The sequence below is a fragment of the Calliphora vicina genome, chromosome X, assembly GCF_958450345.1.
Source record: "Calliphora vicina chromosome X, idCalVici1.1, whole genome shotgun sequence".
Classification (NCBI taxonomy): domain Eukaryota; kingdom Metazoa; phylum Arthropoda; class Insecta; order Diptera; family Calliphoridae; genus Calliphora; species Calliphora vicina.
In genome coordinates, this window is record NC_088785.1 from 287,501 (window position 1) to 300,000 (window position 12,500).

Genomic DNA, 12,500 nt, shown 5'->3' on the forward strand with positions numbered 1-12,500 from the left:
CATGATGTTTTGATATTGAATGGATTAAACACTAGATTATTTATTATACAAATAATAAATGAGAATATTTTGAAAATTGAATGTGTGAAAAGAAATTAACTAAATAATAAATATTTTTCTTAACAATGTTTTGAAAAATTTCATTCTGCCAAGTGCTCTGAATGTCAATGTGAAGAAATTCGAGTAAGCGCGTTTAAACGGCTGTATTAAATATTAAGATCATAAGGTAGCCAAATACCTCGTCATCATACAAATAGTGATGATGAATATGAATGGTTTAACTAGTTTTACTCTAATGTTAACAAAATCGAGTAAGCAGCTCATGATGTTTTGATATTGAATGGATTAAACACTAGATTCTTTATTATACAAATAATAAAGAAGAATATTTTGAAAATTGAATGTGTGAAAAGAAATTAACTAAATAATAAATATTTTTCTTAACAATGTTTTGAAAAATTTTATTCTGCCCATAAATAAATTTTAGAGTAAAACTACTTTGAATTTTTTCATTGTCGCTTAATAATGAGGTACTGAGCCATTATTTGTTTTTTAAACGGCTGTAGCAAATATTAAGATCATAAGGTAGCCAAATACCTCGTCATACAAATAGTGATGATGAATATGAATGGTTTAACTAGTTTTACTCTAATGTTAACAAAATCGAGTAAGCAGCTCATGATGTTTTGATATTGAATGGATTAAACACTAGATTCTTTATTATACAAATAATAAATAAGAATATTTTGAAAATTGAATGTGTGAAAAGAAATTAACTAAATAATAAATATTTTTCTTAACAATGTTTTGAAAAATTTCATTCTGCCAAGTGCTCTGAATGTCAATGTGAAGAAATTCGAGTAAGCGTGGTTGATGAGATGAAAAAATTTATTACAAAAAAAAAAAATGATGGCTCAGTTCATCATTATTAAGCGATAATGAAAAAATACAAAGTAGTTTTACTCTAAAATTTATTACAAAAAAAAAAAAATGATGGCTCAGTTCATCATTATTAAGCGATAATGAAAAAATACAAAGTAGTTTTACTCTAAAATTTATTACAAAAAAAAAAAAATGATGGCTCCGCTATGTCATTATTAAGCGACAATGAAAAAATACAAAGTAGTTTTACTCTAATGCTGACAAAAATTTGATTCTGTCCAGTGCTCTGAATGTTGTCAATGTGAAGAAATTTCAGTAAGCGCTGTTGAACGGCGGCATTAAATATTAAGGTCTTAAGTTAGACAAAGTCCTCATCATCGAATTAGTGATGCATATGAATGGATTAACGAGATTCCTACTGTCCCTATATTTAAAAAAAAAATGTTGACTCTCATCACCACATCATTATGAAAAAATTTAATAAAATATTGGCTCATCACATTATTGTGAAGAAAATAATAAAATATTGGCTCATCCTATCATTATGAAGTAAAAAAAAGAAAAATACTGAGTAGTTTCATTCTAATTTCAAAGTAGAAAAATTTATTTAAAAAAAATGTTGGCTCTCATCGCCACATCATTGTGAAAAAAGAAAAAATATTGGCTCACACATCATTATTAAGCGATAAAAATAACGATAGAGTAGTTTTACTCTAATGCTTACACAAAAATGTGATACTGTAAGCGCGGTTGAACGGCGGAATTAAATATTAACGTCATTAGGTAGACAAAGTTCTCGTCATCTAATTAGTGACACATATGAATGGATTAACGAGTTTCCTACTGTCCCTAGGAAAATTATACTGTCCCTTGTTTGCTGATGATAGATGTATTAAAATTATTTAGTTTTACTCTACTCTATTACTTATACACAAAAATGTTGTTTGCTAATGAGATGAATGTATAGATGGATGGATGTATGTATTAAAATTATTTAGTTTTACTCCTCTACTAATAATAACAATACTACTACACAAAACAAAACAAAATATAAAATGTATTGTGGATTTAATAAAATCTATAATGATTTTCCTTTATAATAGTACCAAAAATAATAAAGAAAAGTTAAATTGTTATACAAATTTGTTAAATTTGTGAAAATAATACTATTTATTAGTTAAATGTTATAAATTGAAAAAAATGTGGACTAAAATCTATAATGATTTTCATACAAAATCCCAAAAATAATAAAGAAAAGTATATTTTTCATACAAATTTTTACAATTTAAGGAAATATTTCATAAAATAATAAAATTTTTGAAAAAATCGAAAATTTTTTATTTTGAAATATTGAACAATTTGAAAAGAAAATCTATTTAGATGTTGATATTAGTTCATATTGTATGAAATTTCTTAAAAAAATTATCAAAATCGATAAAATTTTATTTTAATTTTTCTTACTTTTGTAAGTTAGGGAAATAGAAATTTTGAAATTTTGAAATTTCAAAAAAAAAAAATCTACAATTTTAGAAAATTTAAAAATTTTTTTTATCCAAAAATTAGTAATAATTCGTACGATTCATAATCAAAAAGAAAATTTCAAAAAAGTTGCTTAGAACTCAAGATATACAATTTTAAAGTTTCGGAAAACGAAATTGGCGGGGAAGTTGTATGTAACTATCTCTATATACTCTTGACATAAAATGCAGAGATACTAAATATTCACACAAAACATCAAAAATACTAATATACGGTGTGTTAAAATTGATTTAAGAATGAAAATCGAATGCGAATGATGATATTGTGCAAGAATGTTACAACGTGAATGTTGGAACTATTTGCTTGTTTTTTATATTGTGTATTGAGGTTTTTAAATATCTATTTTATTATTTGCGTTGAATATATGTGGTATAGTATTTTGTGTGTGGGGAGAGCAATGAAAACTTTTTTTAGTTTATTTGCCGCTAACGATGAATCTATTTAAGTTTGTCGACAAATTTTTTTAGTTTGTTGATTGAACTGTATAGTTATTCGTTAGTGTAATTATTTATTTTATTTTTTTTTTATAATTTTAATTTTTCTTTATTGAAATATTAAAATTAATTTTTATTCAATGTGCTAAAATTATTTATGATGCTTTGGTCTCTAGAACAAGAATTTTTTTATATTCTTGGGGATTTCAATATTTGCATTGGTAAATTTATTTTGTTAAAATCGAATAAAGAAAAATAAGTATTTTCTTAGTTTTTTTTATATAAGATTTTTTTGGTGAAGATTTTTTGGTGTTTTTCAAAAATGTATAAAATGTAAAAATGAAATATGAATGAAATGTAATTCTTAATTGCATATCAAAAAATATCATATATATTGAAAAATATTATATGATGCAATGTGAAATAAATGATAATAGAACAATATATTGTTTAAAAATCAAGAACAGTGAATTTGGAATGACGAATATGACGCGATAAAAAGCTGATTTTCGTTAAATTTCTTTTCAACTAAAACCAATTGAAAACAAATAATATAAATAAAACATTATTCTGGTTGATCCTGCCAGTAGTTATATGCTTGTCTCAAAGATTAAGCCATGCATGTCTAAGTACACACGAATTAAAAGTGAAACCGCAAAAGGCTCATTATATCAGTTATGGTTCCTTAGATCGTTAACAGTTACTTGGATAACTGTGGTAATTCTAGAGCTAATACATGCAATATAAATACGGACCTTTGGGACGTATGCTTTTATTAGGCTAAAACCAAGCGATCGCAAGATCGTTATTATGGTTGAACTCTAGATAACTTGCTGATCGTATGGTCTTGTACCGACGACAGATCTTTCAAATGTCTGCCCTATCAACTTTTGATGGTAGTATCTAGGACTACCATGGTTGCAACGGGTAACGGGGAATCAGGGTTCGATTCCGGAGAGGGAGCCTGAGAAACGGCTACCACATCTAAGGAAGGCAGCAGGCGCGTAAATTACCCACTCCCAGCTCGGGGAGGTAGTGACGAAAAATAACAATACAGGACTCATATTAGAGGCCCTGTAATTGGAATGAGTACACTTTAAATCCTTTAACAAGGACCTATTGGAGGGCAAGTCTGGTGCCAGCAGCCGCGGTAACTCCAGCTCCAATAGCGTATATTAAAGTTGTTGCGGTTAAAACGTTCGTAGTTGAACTTGTGCTTCATACGGGTAGTACAACTATAATTGTAGTTTGTACTGTACCTTATGTATGTAAGCGTATTACCGGTGGAGTTCTTATATGTATTAAATACTTGTATTTGTGCATATTCCTCCTATTTAAACCTGCTTCAGTGCTCTTCATCGAGTGTTGTTGTGGGCCGGTACAATTACTTTGAACAAATTAGAGTGCTTAAAGCAGGCTCCAAATGCCTGAATATTTTGTGCATGGAATAATGAAATAAGACCTCTGTTCTACTTTCATTGGTTTTTAGATCAAGAGGTAATGATTAATAGAAGCAGTTTGGGGGCATTAGTATTACGACGCGAGAGGTGAAATTCTTGGACCGTCGTAAGACTAACTTAAGCGAAAGCATTTGCCAAAGATGTTTTCATTAATCAAGAACGAAAGTTAGAGGTTCGAAGGCGATCAGATACCGCCCTAGTTCTAACCATAAACGATGCCAGCTAGCAATTGGGTGTAGCTACTATCATGGCTCTCTCAGTCGCTTCCCGGGAAACCAAAGCTTTTGGGCTCCGGGGGAAGTATGGTTGCAAAGCTGAAACTTAAAGGAATTGACGGAAGGGCACCACCAGGAGTGGAGCCTGCGGCTTAATTTGACTCAACACGGGAAAACTTACCAGGTCCGAACATAAGTGTGTAAGACAGATTGATAGCTCTTTCTCGAATCTATGGGTGGTGGTGCATGGCCGTTCTTAGTTCGTGGAGTGATTTGTCTGGTTAATTCCGATAACGAACGAGACTCAAATATATTAAATAGATGCTTTCAGGATTATGGTGTTTGAAGCTTTTGTAGCCTTCATTCATGAGTGCAGTAAAATGTGTGAGTGTTTGAATGTGTTTATGAAAGTGGAGCCGTACCTGTTGGTTTGTCCCATTATAAGGACACTAGCTTCTTAAATGGACAAATTGCGTCTAGCAATAATGAGATTGAGCAATAACAGGTCTGTGATGCCCTTAGATGTCCTGGGCTGCACGCGCGCTACAATGAAAGTATCAACGTGTATTTCCTAGACCGAGAGGTCCGGGTAAACCGCTGAACCACTTTCATGCTTGGGATTGTGAACTGAAACTGTTCACATGAACTTGGAATTCCCAGTAAGTGTGAGTCATTAACTCGCATTGATTACGTCCCTGCCCTTTGTACACACCGCCCGTCGCTACTACCGATTGAATTATTTAGTGAGGTCTCCGGACGTGATCACTGTAACGCCTTGTGTGTTACGGTTGTTTCGCAAAAGTTGACCGAACTTGATTATTTAGAGGAAGTAAAAGTCGTAACAAGGTTTCCGTAGGTGAACCTGCGGAAGGATCATTAATGTGTTCCTAACCGATAAAAAAATTTTTTTTATATATTTATATATAAAAAATATTAATAAAAAAAAAAACATAATGCCCTTTAAAAAAAAAGGCTAATAAAAATAAAATTAAAAATATTTAAATATTTTTTTTTTATAAAAAAAAAGAGAAAAACACTAAAAGTGTTATTGAAAGAAAAACTCTTTAATAATAAAATAATATTATATTTAATAATATTATAAAAAAAGTCGTTGGAAAAATTATATATATATATAATATATTTTCTTTTATTCTCTTTTATTAAAAAAAGATGTACTGATTTATGAACTTAAATCATACATTGGATGGGAATATTTGAAATATATATAATATATTCATTTTAGTGTACTGGCAATACAATTTATTGTATATCCATACATTGCATAAAAATTAAACTCACAATTATAGTTGTACTTGTATACAAGTTAAAAAAAATTGTTCTTTCTAAAAGAACTAAGATATTCGCAACAAACTTTGTGGTATGTTTTAAAATTAAAAAAAATATTATTGAAGGAATTGATATATGCCAATTTGGTTTGGTGTATTTTTGATTTCTTTCAATAAACAAATTTATGAATTGCTATTTAAACAAAAATAAATATATCACTCTAAGCGGTGGATCACTTGGCTCATGGGTCGATGAAGAACGCAGCAAACTGTGCGTCATCGTGTGAACTGCAGGACACATGAACATCGACATTTTGAACGCATATCGCAGTCCATGCTGTAAGGTACTTTAATTTATAATTAGAGTGCTGCTTGGACTACATATGGTTGAGGGTTGTAAGACTATGCTAAATAAGTTGCTTTAAAAATCTTTTATATATTTAATATGTAAAATTTTTTAAAAGCACATGTTGTATTACTGGATATTCTACTATATTCATAATACTAAAAGTTAAAGATACAAAACCTCTAACGAATAAAATCAGAGTATTTAATATTATATATTTTATATTCATTTTTTTATTGAGGAAGGTCTAGCATAAAATATTTTTTTATGAAACTAGGATTGCCTCTCTATTAAAAAGAATTTTTTATTTAAACAGAAAATAAAAGAAATGATTTCTATTTGTGGTTTTGATATTTTATGATTTAAAAAATTTTTTTATTACAACCTCAACTCATATGGGATTACCCCCTGAATTTAAGCATATTAATGAGGGGAGGAAAAGAAACTAACAAGGATTTTCTTAGTAGCGGCGAGCGAAAAGAAAATAGTTCAGCACTAAGTCACTTTGTCTTTATGGCAAATGTGAGATGCAGTGTATGGAATGTCAAATTTCTAGTATGAGAAATTAACGATTTAAGTCCTTCTTAAATGAGACCATTTACCCAAAGAGGGTGCCAGGCCCGTATAACGTTAATGATTACTAGATGGCATTTCCAAAGAGTCGTGTTGCTTGATAGTGCAGCACTAAGTGGGTGGTAAACTCCATCTAAAACTAAATATAACCATGAGACCGATAGTAAACAAGTACCGTGAGGGAAAGTTGAAAAGAACTCTGAATAGAGAGTTAAATAGTACGTGAAACTGCTTAGAGGTTAAGCCCGATGAACCTGAATATCCGTTATGGAAAATTCATCTTTATGATTTTAATATTTATAATATTATAATAATGGTGTGCATTTTTTCTATAAAGGACATTGTAATCTATTAACATAAATATATTTATCATAAGATCATTTGCTTAAGTTTATTCAAATTATTTTGCTTGCATTTTAATATCGAATAAATGCTTTTGATTTGATAAAGTGTTGATAGATTTATTATATATAGTGCTTAAATATTTATATTTTATAATAGCATATTGATCATTGATCTTTATGTTTATTATATGCACTTATATGATTAACAATGCGAAAGATTCAGGATACCTTCGGGACCCGTCTTGAAACACGGACCAAGGAGTCTAACATATTTGCAAGTTATTGGGAATAAAAACCTAATAGCGTAATTAACATAACTTAATTTAATGGGATTAGTTTTTAGCCTATTTATAGTCTATTAATTCAATCCCGGGGCGTTCTATACAGTTATGTATAATAGTATTTATATTATTTATACCTCTAACTAGAGCGTACCTTGAGCATATATGCTGTGACCCGAAAGATGGTGAACTATACTTGATCAGGTTGAAGTCAGGGGAAACCCTGATGGAAGACCGAAACAGTTCTGACGTGCAAATCGATTGTCAGAATTGAGTATAGGGGCGAAAGACCAATCGAACCATCTAGTAGCTGGTTCCCTCCGAAGTTTCCCTCAGGATAGCTGGTGCATTTAAAAATTATGTAAAATAATCTTATCTGGTAAAGCGAATGATTAGAGGCCTTAGGGTCGAAACGATCTTAACCTATTCTCAAACTTTAAATGGGTAAGAACCTCACCTTTCTTGGTATGAAGGTAGTGGTTGTGATATAATGTGCCCAGTGGGCCACTTTTGGTAAGCAGAACTGGCGCTGTGGGATGAACCAAACGTAATGTTACGGTGCCCAAATTAACAACTCATGCAGATACCATGAAAGGCGTTGGTTGCTTAAAACAGCAGGACGGTGGACATGGAAGTCGTAATCCGCTAAGGAGTGTGTAACAACTCACCTGCCGAAGCAACTAGCCCTTAAAATGGATGGCGCTTAAGTTGTATACCTATACATTACCGCTAAAGTAAATGGTTTATGTTCAATTTCGGTTGGATTATAAACTTTGAAACTTTAGTGAGTAGGAGGGTACAATGGTGAGCATAGAAGTGTTTGGCGTAAGCCTGCATGGAGCTGCCATTGGTACAGATCTTGGTGGTAGTAGCAAATAATCGAATGAGACCTTGGAGGACTGAAGTGGAGAAGGGTTTCGTGTGAACAGTGGTTGATCACGAGTTAGTCGGTCCTAAGTTTAAGGCGAAAGCCGAAAATTTTCAAGTTATAATGAAAAGGAAGTAAAATTGCTTAGTAATTAAACACTTGAATAATTTTGAACGAAAGGGAATACGGTTCCAATTCCGTAACCTGTTGAGTATCCGTTTGTTATTAAATATGGGCCTTGTGCTCATCCTGGCAACAGGAACGACCATAAAGAAGCCGTCGAGAGGTATCGGAAGAGTTTTCTTTTCTGTTTTATAGTCGTCTACCATGGAAGTCTTTCGAAGAGAGATATGGTAGATGGACTAGAAGAGCATGACATTTACTGTTGTGTCGATATTTTCTCCTCGGACCTTGAAAATTTATGGTGGGGTCACGCAAACTTCTCAACAGGCCGTACCAATATCCGCAGCTGGTCTCCAAGGTGAAGAGTCTCTAGTCGATAGAATAATGTAGGTAAGGGAAGTCGGCAAATTAGATCCGTAACTTCGGGATAAGGATTGGCTCTGAAGATTGAGATAGTCGGGCTTGATTGGGAAGCAATAACATGGTTTATGTACTCGTTCTGGGTAAATAGAGATTCTCGGATCTTGTTCCCCGGATAGTAGTTACGTAGCCAATTGTGGAACTTTCTTGCTAAAATTTTTAGGGAATTATCGCAAGATATATTCCTTTTAAATTATAACGACTATCAATTAACAATCAATTCAGAACTGGCACGGACTTGGGGAATCCGACTGTCTAATTAAAACAAAGCATTGTGATGGCCCTAGCGGGTGTTGACACAATGTGATTTCTGCCCAGTGCTCTGAATGTCAAAGTGAAGAAATTCAAGTAAGCGCGGGTAAACGGCGGGAGTAACTATGACTCTCTTAAGGTAGCCAAATGCCTCGTCATCTAATTAGTGACGCGCATGAATGGATTAACGAGATTCCTACTGTCCCTATCTACTCACTTGTGCGTTTTACGTTGAGCTGATCAGACGTGTTTTTATAAGCGGATTTTCGGTACGTAAATTTAAAGTGTTATAGTGCGAATATTAAAAAGAGCGATAGTGGATTTTAAAGCTTGGACTCAGTAGATTCGGGAGAAAGTGATATTTTGTGAATCGGTTGGCGGATGCCTAAGATATAGGCAGATTAAAAATCGGTTGACGAAGAATCAAACGTGTGTATTATTATACATAGTGTGTGTGTGTGTATAATAAAAGTTGAGACTCCGCTGACAAGGTGTCTCAAGGCCAAACTCCGGCGGCAGTTTTTGGTGTTGCCATACGGCGTGTGAGCTTGTCGGTGTTGCCACTTGTGAAGCGGGTAACACGGTGCAGGTAAGGCAGTGCGGGTAAGGCAGTGTGTCGGTAAGACAGTGTCGGTAAGGCAGTGTGTCGGTAAGGCAGTGTCGGTAAGGCAGTGTCGGTCGGTATTTTTGTGGGACGAATAAAACCGCATTGGTAAGGCAGTGCAAACTGCATTGGTAATACGGTTCATTTCCGGTCGGTAAGGCAGTTCACTTCCGGTTTTGGTTCGACCATTTCCGGTTTGTGTCTCCGCTAAGTGGTGTGTGTCTCCACTAAGTGGTTGGTGTCTGTGCTATTTTGTATTTTGGTGTCTCTACTATTAGGGGCATTCGCATTATAGTACATTTTTGCTGACGGACAGTAGGGTATTCCTGTAAATTGGAAATTTTTTCTGATTGGTTTATTTTCGTGAGTATACTGTTTTTTTTTGAGTTACTTTCGACAGTTTCTGGTTTGAATAGTTAGACATGCCGCCTGCGGGCAAGAAGAAGGGCGAAAAGCCGAAAGCGAAGGGTGATGCGTCGGACATGACTACGACTGATGGAGGTGAGAGGGTGTTGCCGCCGGTAAGCGTACGTATTGTTCGACATACGGAGAGCGAGTTATCGAGCACAGAGATGGAGGATGAAGTCAAACGTTTTAAGGTCGGCTCTCCTAAGCCCAAACGTACTGCTGCTGTTACTCCTGATGCTGCTCCTGCCGATGTTCCAGCTGCTGGTGATGCTATGGAGGTGTCGGATGTTACATCCGGTCCTAGCCTCAAGAGGGTGCGTGCACGTAAAAGGCCACAACCAGTCATGGACACTGGTGTAGTTGGCCAGATGAAGGCCGTGAGTGCTGCGTTGCTGGAGTTGGTGATGGCTGATGGTGTTGGGGCTGAGCTGGCCAAGGGAGTGATGGAGCATTCCAGCAAGTTTGAGGTGCTGCTTTTTGGCCTTATGGCAGAGAATGAGCGGTTGAAGGGGCGCCTCGATGTGTACGAGGGTGGTAAGGTGGCTGGGGTGCAGTCGGCGGCCTTTAGGGCTCCCATGGCACCTCCGGCGACTACTAGGCGTAGCGGTGTTTCTGGTGGGGCTATTGTTGCTGCTCCGGTTGCTGTTGTGCCAAAGCCTGTGGAAACGTGGTCGGTGGTGGTTAAGGGGAAGCAGGGTGTCTCATCCAAGGAAGTGGTAGAGAAAGTGCAGAGGGAGGTTGGCCCCACTTTGGGTGTTCGCGTGCACACGTTGCGGCCTATGCGCGATGGCGGAGCGGTCATTAGGACCCCGTCCGTAGCTGAGAGGGAGAAGGTTGCGAAGAATGCCAAGTTCGGTGAGGTTGGGTTGGAGGTTTCGGTAAAGGACAAGCTAGGTCCAAGGGTGGTCGTGCAGCGCGTTCATCCGGAGATATCTCCCGATGAGTTTATGCAGGAGCTCTACGACCTAAATTTTAGGCGTAGGATGACTCCTGATGACTACAAACGCTCAATTAGATTGGTGACAGCTCCGTGGAAGCCTACAGGCGGGCCGGTTAGTGTTGTTTTAGAGGGCAGTAGCGAGGCCATGCAGCAATTGCTGGACAATGGCCGGTGTTATATTAAATGGTTTTCTTTCCTGGTTCGCCCACATGATGCCGTGCCGAGTTGCTTTAGATGCCTGGGCTTTGATCACCTTGTGAGGGACTGCAGAATGACGGAAGGAGTTTGTCGCCTATGCGGACAGGTTGGCCATTTGGCATCTCGCTGTGTCAACGAGATCCACTGCAGAAATTGTGCTTTTAAGGGACTCCCGGCGAATCATCTTATGATGTCAGCCGCCTGTCCGGTATATAGCGGTATAGTAGCGAGGGCAAACGCGCGCCATTAAGATGGAGGGTACGGATATTAAAATTCTGCAGCTTAACTGCCAGCGGGCATATTCGGTGATTTGTGAACTAGGTCAGGCGATGTACAACCTGAATGCGACTTTTGCACTCGTGCAGGAGCCGTATACCACGGATGGTCACATCAGGGGTTTGCCGGGGGGTATGCGTGCGTTTACGGACTTGGGGGGCAACGCCGCTGTTATAATAAAGGACAGTCACATTAACTGTACGGTTGTTAGTAGGAGTGATTGGGGAGTCTGCGTTAGCGTGGAGGGTGGTTTTGGTAGGATGCTACTGACAAGCATCTACTGTAGGTTTGGGGGACCTCTTGAACCCTATTTAGGGTACATGGATTCGGTACTACTACTGGATAGTAGTTCACCTGTAATCCTTGGTTTAGACGCAAATGCATGCTCTCGCATGTGGTTCTCTAAGATGAGCGGGAATACTTCTGCTCATCAGAACTACTTGCGAGGTGTCATGCTTAGTGAATGGCTGGTCACAAAGCGGCTCATTGTCCTCAATGAGCCTAGTGAGATGTACACTTTTGATGGTCCAAGAGGATGTAGTGACATTGACGTGACGTTAGCCAATGTGGGGGCAATGACAGAATACCGTTTTAGCTGGAAGATTAGGGATGACTTTGGTGTGAGTGATCATAGTCTCATTGAGATTGTGGTCTCCCACCAACGGGCAACGGACGGGACGTACCTACCACGCAAGTGGAAACTACGCGACGTCAATTGGGATAACTATGCTGACGCATTTCGGTGGGCAGCGTTGGATGTTCCAATTGACGACTTTAGGGCACTTACTATTGACAGTCAAGTCAGCCTGATAGATCGGTGGATGTGTACCACTAATGATACTCTCCTTGGTCGTTGTCGCAAGACTCGTCAGGGAGGGGTCAGGTGGTGGACTCGCGAGTTGGATCTGATGCGGAGGAGCGTTCGTCGTCTCAGGAAGCGATTCCAGAGGGGAAGGCGCTCTAATGCAGAAGATCTGGTGCAGCGAAAAGCTGACTATCTGGCTGCCTTGAGAGTCTACAAGGACAGAATCGTGAGTGTGAAGGAGGACGA

At 36.7% G+C, this 12,500-nt stretch overlaps 2 non-coding genes and 1 pseudogene across 2 annotated transcripts; all 3 read left to right on the forward strand.

Moving 5' to 3' along the window:
• Positions 1 to 3,422: 3,422 nt before the first annotated feature.
• On the forward strand, positions 3,423 to 5,409 carry LOC135962874 (small subunit ribosomal RNA). The gene has a single exon (XR_010576716.1). It is a non-coding gene; the product is annotated as a small subunit ribosomal RNA (ribosomal RNA).
• Positions 5,410 to 6,033: 624 nt separating this feature from the next.
• LOC135962959 (5.8S ribosomal RNA) lies at positions 6,034 to 6,213 on the forward strand. Its single transcript, XR_010576771.1, has one exon. It is a non-coding gene; the product is annotated as a 5.8S ribosomal RNA (ribosomal RNA).
• A 330-nt stretch (positions 6,214 to 6,543) lies between these two features.
• Positions 6,544 to 9,271, forward strand: LOC135962949 (large subunit ribosomal RNA; annotated as a pseudogene).
• The last annotated feature ends 3,229 nt before the right edge of the window (positions 9,272 to 12,500 follow it).